The sequence below is a fragment of the Euprymna scolopes genome, chromosome 7, assembly GCF_053919585.1.
Source record: "Euprymna scolopes isolate OS-2025 chromosome 7, ASM5391958v1, whole genome shotgun sequence".
Lineage (NCBI taxonomy): Eukaryota > Metazoa > Mollusca > Cephalopoda > Sepiida > Sepiolidae > Euprymna > Euprymna scolopes.
In genome coordinates, this window is record NC_136488.1 from 21031968 (window position 1) to 21046877 (window position 14910).

The window sequence follows — 14910 nt, forward strand, 5'->3', positions numbered from 1 at the left end:
CTTAGACATATTAAAAAGATATGTACAAATTCAATTTATAAATTGTTGGATGAAATCGTTGCTTTACTTTAAATCGCTAAGTATAGATCGACAGACTGACAAAACCTCCCATGAATATTCGAGTACGCATTTAAAAAGAAAGAAAAAATCACCCTCGACTACGCTTGACCCAAATCTGTTTCATTTTCTTTGGTTACTACACCGTTATATAATAGAGGAAACCACGTATATTCTAGGATTACTCCACTTCATCTTGAGCTTCACCCTATAAAAGGGGGGGGGTTTGCTTTGCATTGAGCAAAGATTGACCCCTAGTCTCCCAACCGAATAATGAACAATATTACAATTATGCTAAAATGTGTGTGTCACAGAGAGAGAGAGAGAGAGAGAGAGAGAGAAAGAAAGAGAGAGAGAGAAAAACAGAGAGAGCATAGGAGAAAGAAAGGAAAAGAAAGAGAGAGTTAGAGAGAGAGTGTATGAGAGAGAGAGAGAGAGAGAGAGAGAGAGGGACATAAAATAGTAGAAAGTAATATCATGAAAGGGTATAACCAAAAGTAAGAAAAAACAAGAAAAGTAAGAACAAAAAGAAAAGCTTGTATAAAGAAGTTCTCCAACTGATTTCTTTTAAAATCTCAAACTATTCGCGGACGAAGAAGCTTATCTTGTAAGTTATTTAATCACGAAGAAGCCATAATGTGTTGATTCCGGCGAGATCTATTTATAGTCCTTTCATCAGTGTCTTTGATCTTTTCCCTGTACCATCTCTAGAAACGGCACTTTTTTCCTTTGGCTTCCACGTTACTCTCAATTAGCGCCGCGGCTTGTTTCACGCGCGTGCTTTCAATAGAAACAAGCACACAAAGATATAATGTGCATGTTTCACATTTTAATGAAGAAACCATCCGCAAATAGAGCGGGGATGCGTGAGTGCCTTAAATATTACCGTCGCGGACAATATAACAAGTTCATATCTTATCGGTTATCACGTGATCATTTATGCACTAAAACTGCTGGAAAACGAACAAACCCGACCCCTCGCCCTTCACTCTCACTTATGTGTAAGATTTCACGTGTTTATTTTAATCGTGTACAATAAGTGCTGTGATTCGGCATTAAATCCAGAAGAATGCGTGCTTCACCTTTATATTTCCTGATAGAACTCAGTATACTACATAATAACGTTTGACACACAGGTTTGCGTTAGATCACTGAAGTTAAGCAACGTTGAACCTGGTGAGTACTCAAATAGGTGACCATTGGAAATACAAGGTACTGCGTATGTTCCCGCTGATTGTTTCTAGTCGTTCTGGGTTTCTCCTCTCCACTGGGACCAAGCAATGCCGATCTAGGAGAAGTGTGGTTGGTGATTACGAAACCTTTGTTTACAGCCACCTTCAAAGAGGATATCCATTGTCTCTCGAAACTGAACGGAGACGAGATATTGAGAACTCAATACGTAAATACTCTAATCATATTTCAGGAAGTACCTCACTCATGACGTAATCCTTTCACTTGGATAAGAATCAACTACACCATTACCTATAATGTTTCTTCTTTTTGAAAATGACGAAGAATAATTTGTGTTATTTGGATTATTCGACAATAGACACCAGAAGAAGGTCGGAGGTTACATAATGAAACTAACGCTCTAGGTGAGAATAATAGTCTGAATAATAAAATCATACGTCGTAAAGTGTAATACTCTGGCCTCATCTAGGGAACTGCCAGTCAGAGCACATCTTGACAGAGTACAAACCTACTTCGAAATCTAGTGAGAGATGTCCTCTTCTCTTATTTACAGTCGCTTTCTAACAGATAAGAGATTGCTAAGCTTTCAATATTCTCTCCTTATTTTTATTGTAGATGCTCGACTGAGCCCTAATCTATTGTAACGTTGCAATTACAAACAAACAAAGAAAAGAAATAAATAAAATTTTCTTTTTTAATAAAAGTTTTTATTACTTGTTACTCTCCCGTCTCGACACTACTTTAAAAAATGTCTCTTGCTGCCACATGCCTCGCTCGCGTTTCTCTTTCCTCCGACCGCAGGCCGGTCACAGCCGGCCCATTCTCGTCTACAACTTTACATGCTCATTTTCTTCAACGCGCACTTTTCTTCTCTCCCGAGATCGTGGTGTCCTTTTCCCTTTTCATCTTGTCGTGCAAACTCGCGCACTCTTCCTAATTTGCATATGCGCGTTTTTTGGCTTCTGCTGATGCGGATCTCTTTGTAAGCCCGCCATCCTTCGTTAATATTTTCCCACGCGCTCCAATACACGATGTTACACCTAATTTAACCCTGTGCAACATTCACAAACACTCATTTAGCTACAAACATGGTAAAGAATTTTCTTTCCTTCCCCTCTGCCTAAAACTAAACGGAACATTTATGAGAAACATTTGTTCCAAAAAACGACTCAACTGTAGAACACAATATCACTGAACTATTTCCCAGATGACTACTTGTTTTCAAGTCCAATGTTAACAAGTCCCTGTTCAACAGATCTCGTAAACAATCGAATTTTACTCAGTTTCAACTATCGTTTCCAGATGCGTTCTCACCGTCTATCTGGCAACTACATTTACCCTTATCCTCAAGTCGCCTTTAGGACTTGATAAGCGGTTACATTCTCTTCCAAAGGGGAATTGTTTCGGAAGAAATATTGTCGAAGAATTGATTTACTTTTTTAATTTATACATCTATATAGAATATATAGAATTGATTTACTTTTTTAATTTATACATCTATATAGAATATATAGAATTGATTTACTTTTTTAATTTATACATCTATATAGAATATATAGAATTGATTTACTTTTTTACTTTATACATCTATATAGAATATATAGAATTGATTTACTTTTTTACTTTATACATCTATATAGAATATATAGAATTGATTTACTTTTTTACTTTATACATCTATATAGAATATATTGAATTGATTTACTTTTTTAATTTATACATCTATATAGAATATATGGAATTGATTTACTTTTTTAATTTATACATCTATATAGAATATATAGAATTGATTTACTTTTTTAATTTATACATCTATATAGAATATATGGAATTGATTTACTTTTTTAATTTATACATCTATATAGAATATATTGAATTGATTTACTTTTTTAATTTATACATCTATATAGAATATATTGAATTGATTTACTTTTTTAATTTATACATCTATATAGAATATATGGAATTGATTTACTTTTTTACTTTATACATCTATATAGAATATATAGAATTGATTTACTTTTTTAATTTATACATCTATATAGAATATATAGAATTGATTTACTTTTTTAATTTATACATCTATATAGAATATATAGAATTGATTTACTTTTTTAATTTATACATCTATATAGAATATATTGAATTGATTTACTTTTTTAATTTATACATCTATATAGAATATATGGAATTGATTTACTTTTTTACTTTATACATCTATATAGAATATATAGAATTGATTTACTTTTTTAATTTATACATCTATATAGAATATATAGAATTGATTTACTTTTTTAATTTATACATCTATATAGAATATATTGAATTGATTTACTTTTTTAATTTATACATCTATATAGAATATATTGAATTGATTTACTTTTTTAATTTATACATCTATATAGAATATATTGAATTGATTTACTTTTTTAATTTATACATCTATATAGAATATATGGAATTGATTTACTTTTTTAATTTATACATCTATATAGAATATATAGAATTGATTTACTTTTTTAATTTATACATCTATATAGAATATATTGAATTGATTTACTTTTTTAATTTATACATCTATATAGAATATATGGAATTGATTTACTTTTTTACTTTATACATCTATATAGAATATATTGAATTGATTTACTTTTTTAATTTATACATCTATATAGAATATATTGAATTGATTTACTTTTTTAATTTATACATCTATATAGAATATATGGAATTGATTTACTTTTTTAATTTATACATCAATATAGAATATATTGAATTGATTTAATTTTTAATTTATACATCTATATAGAATATATGGAATTGATTTACTTTTTTAATTTATACATCTATATAGAATATATAGAATTGATTTACTTTTTTACTTTATACATCTATATAGAATATATGGAATTGATTTACTTTTTTAATTTATACATCTATATAGAATATATAGAATTGATTTACTTTTTTAATTTATACATCTATATAGAATATATAGAATTGATTTACCGTTTTAATTTATACATCTATATAGAATATATGGAATTGATTTACTTTTTTACTTTATACATCTATATAGAATATATAGAATTGATTTACCTTTTTAATTTATACATCTATATAGAATATATTGAATTGATTTACCTTTTTAATTTATACATCTATATAGAATATATGGAATTGATTTACCTTTTTAATTTATACATCTATATAGAATATATAGAATTGATTTACCTTTTTAATTTATACATCTATATAGAATATATAGAATTGATTTACTTTTTTACTTTATACATCTATATAGAATATATGGAATTGATTTACTTTTTTACTTTATACATCTATATAGAATATATGGAATTGATTTACCTTTTTAATTTATACATCTATATAGAATATATAGAATTGATTTACCTTTTTAATTTATACATCTATATAGAATATATAGAATTGATTTACTTTTTTACTTTATACATCTATATAGAATATATAGAATTGATTTACCTTTTTAATTTATACATCTATATAGAATATATTGAATTGATTTACTTTTTTAATTTATACATCTATATAGAATATATAGAATTGATTTACCTTTTTACTTTATACATCTATATAGAATATATAGAATTGATTTACGTTTTTAATTTATACATCTATATAGAATATATTGAATTGATTTACTTTTTTAATTTATACATCTATATAGAATATATGGAATTGATTTACTTTTTTACTTTATACATCTATATAGAATATATAGAATTGATTTACCTTTTTAATTTATACATCTATATAGAATATATTGAATTGATTTACGTTTTTAATTTATACATCTATATAGAATATATTGAATTGATTTACTTTTTTACTTTATACATCTATATAGAATATATGGAATTGATTTACTTTTTTAATTTATACATCTATATAGAATATATTGAATTGATTTACCTTTTTAATTTATACATCTATATAGGATATATTGAATTGATTTACTTTTTTACTTTATACATCTATATAGAATATATGGAATTGATTTACTTTTTTAATTTATACATCTATATAGAATATATAGAATTGATTTACCTTTTTAATTTATACATCTATATAGAATATATTGAATTGATTTACTTTTTTAATTTATACATCTATATAGAATATATAGAATTGATTTACCTTTTTAATTTATACATCTATATAGAATATATTGAATTGATTTACGTTTTTAATTTATACATCTATATAGAATATATTGAATTGATTTACGTTTTTAATTTATACATCTATATAGAATATATTGAATTGATTTACTTTTTTACTTTATACATCTATATAGAATATATAGAATTGATTTACTTTTTTACTTTATACATCTATATAGGCCTCCAACAGAGAAGCAAATTAGAGTTGTTGTCTGGATGTTTTCGCCAACAACTATTTTTTTATTTATTCTATCGAAGTTGAGTTAAAGAAGATTTGCTTCCCTAACGGTTTTTCATGTGTAATTTAACAAGACAAAATCTATGCTAATATATTCCTCAGTTTTAAGATTGAATTCACGTTGAAAAAAAATACTTTCATTCTAATTGTTTCTAATTAACAGCAATTTGAAATTAACTCAAGTAAGATATATCTCACTATGTTTTTAATTTATAACTTTCACCCATATTCAGTGTATGTTTCTCTTCATCTGATATTAGTTTATAACATCTTTTTTATTTTTGTCTCGTTTTCTTTCTCAATCTCTCTTGCTCTCTCTTTCTCTGTTTAGTAAGAGTCGTAGGGAATAAAAAAGAGAAAACATAAAAAGAATAAGTGCTTGTGCAGAATTCGAATCAAACGTAACTAACTATCCGTTTGACTTTGACTGTAATCTGACGTAAGACGCTGATCAGCCAATCAATGAGCGGCAGAGGAGCAGAGGATCTTTGGGGGGAAAATATTAAAGGAAAAAATATCAGTAAATTAAATAAACAACACACCCTCAAACGGTCGTTCTTAACAACTTTATACAAGGAGAATATGTCCATCTTGGATCAATAGATGCAGACGCCGGAAGATGTCGTTTCTTATTGCCAAATAAAACGATTAACCGTTACAAAGAAAAATTGCGCGTCTTGTGGCGAGAGGTGCATCATCGCCAAAAGACGATCTTTTAATTATGGATGTGGCTGGAAGTGAACTAGGACGAAATGCCGAGAACGGGTGTCGATAAGGTCTGGCTCGTTTTTCCAGCATGCCAAAATGAAAATCTCCACGGTGCTAAAATTTATCTATTTGTAGGCTTGCTCGGTTGCCGAAGTTTCTTCTACATCCGCTGTCCCTCCTCACTCCACTTTGACATCGTCTGATGTGACCACAGAAAGTCTACCTAGGGGAATATCCCGGTTGTTTTAGTTTCATTTACTTAAAAAAAATAAACGGTAGCCCAGCCCACTCTAAAGGAAAATTTTATATTAGATACAATAATAAGAAATGCAAGAAATAATACATGAAAAGCACATGACAATGCGTTTTTTTTTAAACTTTCGTTAAAAAATATGAACAACATAAAGTCGGTTTTCTTATTAATTTTTTTCCCATTTTGTTTGACAAAAAAAAAATGGTTGATAAAAAAATAAAACTTTCTTGTAACAATTTTTCTTACAAAAACTTGTTATAAAAATAAAACATAGATCGTTGTTTCTTTTTATTTTTGTTATATTATCACATCGTGTAAAGACCTGACCTAACTCGGTTAAAATGCAACACAAGGAAGACCGTAGTGTCCGCACAGTTATAAGCGTATTTTTGGATGGTTCCGTCCGAACATCCACAAAAGTCATGCGATGCAGTCTAAGTCACTTCCAAAAAAGACAGTGATGATATGAAGTTGGATGGGGTAGTTTGAACATCCTTTTTTACTTCTTCCGCTGAAAAAAATCATTCAATTTGGTTGTTTTTCTTTAAATTAACTTACAAGTAATTATAATAAATCAACGCTGAATCTGGTTTTACTTTTCGTATAAAGATTAATTATTCACAAAAAAGAAGAATGATTATATATAGTTTATCAACAGTAAAAAACAAAATAAAAATATCGATTATATTTTTATTTTTCTAGTAGCCTTCGATAGTATTTAAACGGAGCTCCTTTGTTTTTAACCTCCGATTCCTTGCCTATCGATCAGCCAATGAACGAGTGCATTCACGCGCGGTTGATTGGGGCGGTGGACCGTCTTATCAAAGGCTTCAAACTTTTCGAAAACTTGAGCTCAACTGAATTTGTCTTGGTCTACAGTGCCTTATGTATGGGAGGAGTGGATGGCGTCATAGCAGACCTGAGGTTCTTCTATTGCCAATCCCTGTCTAGGCCGTCATAATCTGGTTCGCCCTGATGAGATAACTAGCCACTTCTCCCATGCATCTCAATCAGGTAACTTTCCGCAGCCCAAAGTTTCTCACAAACCGGCTGATTTTCAGCCCTGACCTTAAGGTCAGCCCTAGCCCGAACGATGGCTAGATACTTCCAAATAATAATTTTTACAGCAGTATTGTTTAATGTTTTTGACTTTGTTTTTATCTTTACAAAGAAAATGTATTTCACATCGGCGCCAAAGCCATCTCTCTTTCCAACCAGCAAATTCATCTGGCAGTCACCCAGGATCTGTCATTCAGATAAAAAGGCTCTAATTCATCTCTTGTTGGCCCCCTTTTGGGTCAATTTTCAACCATAGCTCTAATTCAGCATTACTTAACACTTCTCTGGGTTAATCTCTTACCATCGTGGCTGACTGGGTCAAAATATTTTTTTTCTGGTGATTTTATTATATTTAAATGTTTTCTTCAGCATTTTCTTGAGTGGCGTTGTTACGTTTTGATAATCGGCGACGTCGGCGAAAGCCAGCGGTTGGCGTCATGCTTCGAGCAAAGCTGAGCGGCCAGTTAGTTACATCTGATTTAAATTTTGCACAAGTATCAATAATAACACGAGAGATAGCAAATACCATGTATTCCATAGTTATATAGAAAGGAGAGAAAGAGAAAAGAAAATATGGGGAAAGAAAGAGGGCAATAGTAATAAAGGGATAATTTTATTTATTTTATATTTTCCTGATCGAAACAATGTAACTCGAGCTCAGTATTTCATGTCTGGCAATTTTATCAAGAGTTGAACTTTATAGACATTCTCTCGTCAGAGCTAGCTACTAGGTCAGATATCTTTTATACGCAATGTATATTGCTTAGCCAGCTCTATGCTTTTACGCAGAACCACGCATTCTGACTAGTGATATCCGGCGATCTTTCTTACCAGTACGATTAAACAACAAATGCGATGGGATCATAGAGGTGTACTAATATACTGTATCACAGAAAACAACTAAAGCTGCGAGGGATGCACATATATCATTTGTAAACAATTCATATGCCACAAGCATATTTCAATAACATTCATATTATTATATGTAATATATGGTGCGTCTTTCACGTGATTCCTTAAATGATATCGGTAGACTAAACAACTTGTCAGAGACGCATATATATATATATATATATATATATATATATATATATATATATATATATATATATATATATATATATATCAAGGGGATGAGAGTCCATATGGAAACGTTGTTTTAATTTGAATAAAATAAAATACGCATCAAGTGAGCTTGAAAGCCAAATCACAACGTAATATTAGGAAAATAAACAAATATTTTACTTGTTTGAAATTTATAATAAATATATTTCCGAGGTATACTCCATCTTCAGTGTATTGTTTTGTTTCTTTTTATGGTTTCTAAAAAAAACTGATCTAGAAAAAAAAACTTTAGCATTTTTCTTTCACTCAAAATATGATGGCATTCATTATATCCTCATATTGTTTAATTCTTGTTTTGTCTATGGCGTCTGACATCTGCCCCTGTCTCAACTCTGTGTCACCCCTCTCTGAGAAAAGTTCTGTTTGCAGACTAATTACATGTCCTAACTTTAAATCCTGCCAAAATTCACACCAGCTCAATTAATCGTAGGGTCCATAAAATGTCACGAACCTTAAGCTAAACTTATTGACTATTACAGCAATGCCCTATTATAATTCCACGCTTGCTGTTATCTGCATAATTTACTGTTTGTTATATTTCGTTCGAAAGAATATATTTATGTAAGGTTTTATATTCAGCAAAAATCATCTCTTTCGTTATCCTTACAAACAATTGCTATTGTTAATTAAATATTCTTTAAATAAATAAACAAATGTGTTTGTTCTTATTTATTTGTAATAACTTCTCTTTTTCTTACTGCGAAACGACTTGCCGTTAAATATTTTATATAAAAAATAAACCATTTTAATTAATTTAGTCCTTAAATTTAAATTGCTGTAAAATAAATACTCCTTTCTTTTTTATTTATTAATTAATAATGCATATTTATAGTGCAAAAATTTATTTATTAATTAATAATGCATATTTATAGTGAAAACATTTATTTATTAATTAATAATGCATATTTATAGTGCAAAAATTTATTTATTAATTAATAATGCATATTTATAGTGCAAACATTTATTTATTAATTAATAATGCATATTTATAGTGCAAACATTTATTTATTAATTAATAATGCATATTTATAGAGCAAAAATTTATTTATTAATTAATAATGCATATTTATAGTGCAAACATTTATTTATTAATTAATAATGCATATTTATAGTGCAAAAATTTATTTATTAATTAATAATGCATATTTATAGGGCAAAAATTTATTTATTAATTAATAATGCATATTTATAGGGCAAAAATTTATTTATTAATTAATAATGCATATTTATAGTGCAAAAATTTATTTATTAATTAATAATGCATATTTATAGTGCAAACATTTATTTATTAATTAATAATGCATATTTATAGTGCAAAAATTTATTTATTAATTAATAATGCATATTTATAGTGCAGAAATTTATTTATTAATTAATAATGCATATTTATAGTGCAAACATTTATTTATTAATTAATAATGCATATTTATAGTGCAAACATTTTTTTATTAATTAATAATGCATATTTATAGTGCAAACATTTATTTATTAATTAATAATGCATATTTATAGTGCAAAAATTTATTTATTAATTAATAATGCATATTTATAGTGCAAACATTTGTTTATTAATTAATAATGCATATTTATAGTGCAAAAATTTATTTATTAATTAATAATGCATATTTATAGTGCAAACATTTATTTATTAATTAATAATGCATATTTATAGTGCAAAAATTTATTAATTAATTAATAATGCATATTTATAGTGCAAACATTTATTTATTAATTAATAATGCATATTTATAGTGCAAAAATTTATTTATTAATTAATAATGCATATTTATAGTGCAAAAATTTATTTATTAATTAATAATGCATATTTATAGTGCAAACATTTATTTATTAATTAATAATGCATATTTATAGTGCAAACATTTATTTATTAATTAATAATGCATATTTATAGTGCAAAAATTTATTTATTAATTAATAATGCATATTTATAGTGCAAACATTTATTTATTAATTAATAATGCATATTTATAGTGCAAACATTTATTTATTAATTAATAATGCATATTTATAGTGCAAACATTTATTTATTAATTAATAATGCATATTTATAGTGCAAACATTTATTTATTAATTAATAATGCATATTTATAGTGCAAAAATTTATTTATTAATTAATAATGCATATTTATAGTGCAAAAATTTATTTATTAATTAATAATGCATATTTATAGTGAAAACATTTATTTATTAATTAATAATGCATATTTATAGTGCAAACATTTATTTATTAATTAATAATGCAAAAATCATTGTCACTAAGCATGTTGACAACATTTATGTGCTTCCCATGCCTTTCTAGAAATAATTCTAATTAGAAAAAATATGGGGAAATAATGCCAACAATATTCAGATTCATATGTTAGTGATGACTATATTTATTATATTCTAGTATTTACTAGCAGATGTACCCGCCGTTTCCCGGCATTAAATGCAATTACAAATTCCTTTAAAAAAAAATGAAGTAAAAAAACAAAAAAAAAAAAAAAACAAAAAAACAAAAAACAAACAAGAGAAACCGAGAAATGTGCGTGCGAGGATTTGTTTTTTTCTAAACACTTAATTTTTGTAAGTAAAAAAAATACTCGAGCTAAGATCGAAACCAAAACCTAAAGACTGTGACTCAAGTACGATAATCATTAAGCCAGCTTGCCACGTTGTTAAAACTTATTTATTCTTAACACAAGGAAGCTCTTTTATTAATAATTCGCGTATGTGCAGTTGACAAACAGATAAAAATCCGATTTTGACCTTTAGCAGCCTTTTTTCCGGATGAAAACCGATTAAAACGTTTACCACATTTCTGAATACCAAATTTCAAGTTCGTAGATAAAAACTCGTTAAGTACAGAGTTACCTTCACACACACACACACACACACACACACACACACACACACACACACACACACACACACACACAGGTCCTGGATATGACCTTAAACTATATCCAGTGGTGAGGCCCCAGCTTGCGGGCTCTGGGGAGTGTGGAGCCACCATTTAATTGCCATTGTTCCCAGGTCCACTCTGACCCAGTGTGGTAGTACCTGTTAGGGTCCCAACTATGGATTAAATAGAAACCGATTTGAAAACAACAAATATATTCTATTAAAAAAATTTTCTTCAAAATCTTTGGATTCGGCATTAAATAACCTGAAAAAGGTTGATATGCCGTAAAACAAAAACAACACACACACACACATTCTCACTTTTATAGATTTATAGATTACTTGTAAAATTCCGCGCTTACTGTCATTATATACCTGTATAATTTACTGTTACTGACATGTCATTTAAAATTATGTATTTGTATAAGATTTAATCCTATATCGTAAAAATAATTTCTTTTTTCATCATTTAAAATAATTGTTTGTTTTTTTTACAAGGAGGTCACCACTTATCAAGACCCGGAAGCCACTCAGGGATAAGGGTTATTGCATGTACAGTACTTTGTACGTTATTGTTGAGATTTCATAAAGCGTCTACTTAAGGGGGCGGTTCATCAGGAATTTGTTTACGTTGGATTTGAAGACATTCAAGTTGTAGTCAGGTGGGAAACAGGCAGATGGAACAGAGTTCCACTGGCGTGCTATTCTATAATATTCTTTGGATAAATAAAACGAATTTATTTTTAAATTGTAATAACTTTCCCGAGATTTTTTTACCGTTTTAGTTATTTTATTAATGTTACAATTTAAACGATTTCGAAATAAATACTTCCTGCCTTCTTAATTATTAATTAATGTCGTGTATCTATCGTTAAAATTTTACAAAAGGTCGGAGAGAGTAAACCCATTTAGTTCCTTTTGCATATAACTAAGTAAAACTGAATTAAATACAACTTTCCTTTAGACAACTTACTCTGAATTCCGAAATCCATAGTATGTTAGTTTAAGCCTGAATCCTGTACATACAATTATATGAATACTAGCATGTCAGCTCAGCTTTGCTCGTTCTTACGTACTGTTCATAACTTTATGTGCATATATATATATATATATATATATATATATATATATATATATATATATTGTATTGGTAGTAATTATTTGTTTGTTTAAAACAAAATATATAAGTGTGTCACCCAAAAGAGTGCTCAATGTTTAGACAGAGCCAAAATAAGTGAATTTAGTTTACAAACAAATGGCTACACATAAGCATACATGTTTCAGTGAAAACCCAGTAAGGGAATCGCTTCGTCAGGACAAGGAAGTTGTCCTTGGCCTGACGAAGCGATTCCCTTACTGGGTTTTCGCTGAAACATGTATGCTTATGTGTAGCCATTTGTTTGTAAACTATATATATATATATATATATATATATATATATATATATATATATATATATATATATATATATATATATATATTCAAATTTTTGACTCATGTTCAGGTAACGTGCATCTAAAATGTCAAGTTTTTAGCCCCAGAATTGGCGAAGGAGTTTGTTAGTGACTGCAAAGGTCAGCTCTTTCAACTTATCCCTCTTGACAGCAAAATTTTCGCCCCAAACTAACTAAAAAGCTTGTTATGAGTCTGAATACCCTTTATGTAAAATTTCAAGTGTTTAGACCCACAATTGGCGGAGGAGATTGGTATAGCTTCCAAAGCTGAACTTTGACCCTTTTGCAGCCAAATTTTTGACCGAAAACTGATTAACAGGATTTTCCCAAATCTCAATACCCCTTATGTCAAATCTCCAGTCTGTAGACTGAAAACTGAGTAGTTTGCCAGGAAAATGTACACACAGAGACACACAACGACAATTTCACTTTTATAGATGTATAGATATACCTCATTTTATAAACTGGAGCTGCCAGATTAGGCTGTCTGAAGATACTAACTTCCTGAGATAAATGCAGTATCAATTAATACTATAGTTTTCCCTTTTCTCTTTTCAAAACTTAATCATGTTCTGCAAAGCTTAAAACAACAGCACACTATACAGAACAACAATGAAATAAATATTTAAAGATATCAATAACTAAAGCATAATTTACTCTCGAAATTATTGCATTTGGTATTAAATAACTCGAAAGTGATTGATATGCCGTTAAAACAAAACAATCAACTAATTTTATAAAGACATATACACGTGTGTATTTAAAAATAGGTGGGTGGAAGCCATTCGACATTAGTTTATTTCTTTGTCTTGTCTTGAAGACAAAGTTAGGCACAAGGCCAATTTAATGTAAATCTATAATCTGGATGACATATAAAACATAACTTATCCTGTTCATATACTTCCAGATAATACGACGGTAAAAAGATGACTATAAAATATTCTTTTATCTGAGAAAAACAGAGTTTATTCTTTCCATATGACGTTTAATATCAGCCTCCAGAAATCAATTTCATTATTCCTCTTTTTCTCCTTCCCCCTCTCTATCTTGTATTCATTGTCTATTTCTTTTAGTTCCCATCACAAAATATTTCTTTACTCATTTTTAATGCGATTCGACATCTGAAAACTTCCTGTTTTATCTTGACACTACATACGTATTCGAAGTGTATTATATATCAAGATGTCATATGGAACTAATAAAGCATTTTACACATAAAAGTGTTCTCTATCTCTGGCTTTCTCTCCTACTATCTCTTTCTCTCTCTCTCTATCTCTCTCTCTCTCTATCTATCTATCTATCTATATATATATAGAGTGTGTGTGTGTGTGTGTGTGTGTGTGTGTGTGAAGAAGCTTTAAATATTTTATAAGGAATACTAAAATAATAAAACTAAAAACTTCGATTTAAATCCTTAGGAATACTAAATTTAACATTTCACAGACCTAGCACTTGCATAAGCGCTGTGATATAGTTAAACATTCTCTCTGAGGGTGACTATGTATGTATGTAGGTATGTATGCACATGGTGGAACGATAAAATAGTCGTCCTAGAAAAGACGACATGATTCCATTTCCGTTTGATGAAAACCGGTTTTCTTTTTTTATTGCCGACCATCCACTAGTTTGTCGATTGTGTACAAATCCCAAGAGCGACAGGATCCTTCTACAATGTTTGAAAGTGACACAATGTTCAACGAGCGAGATTGGAGATGT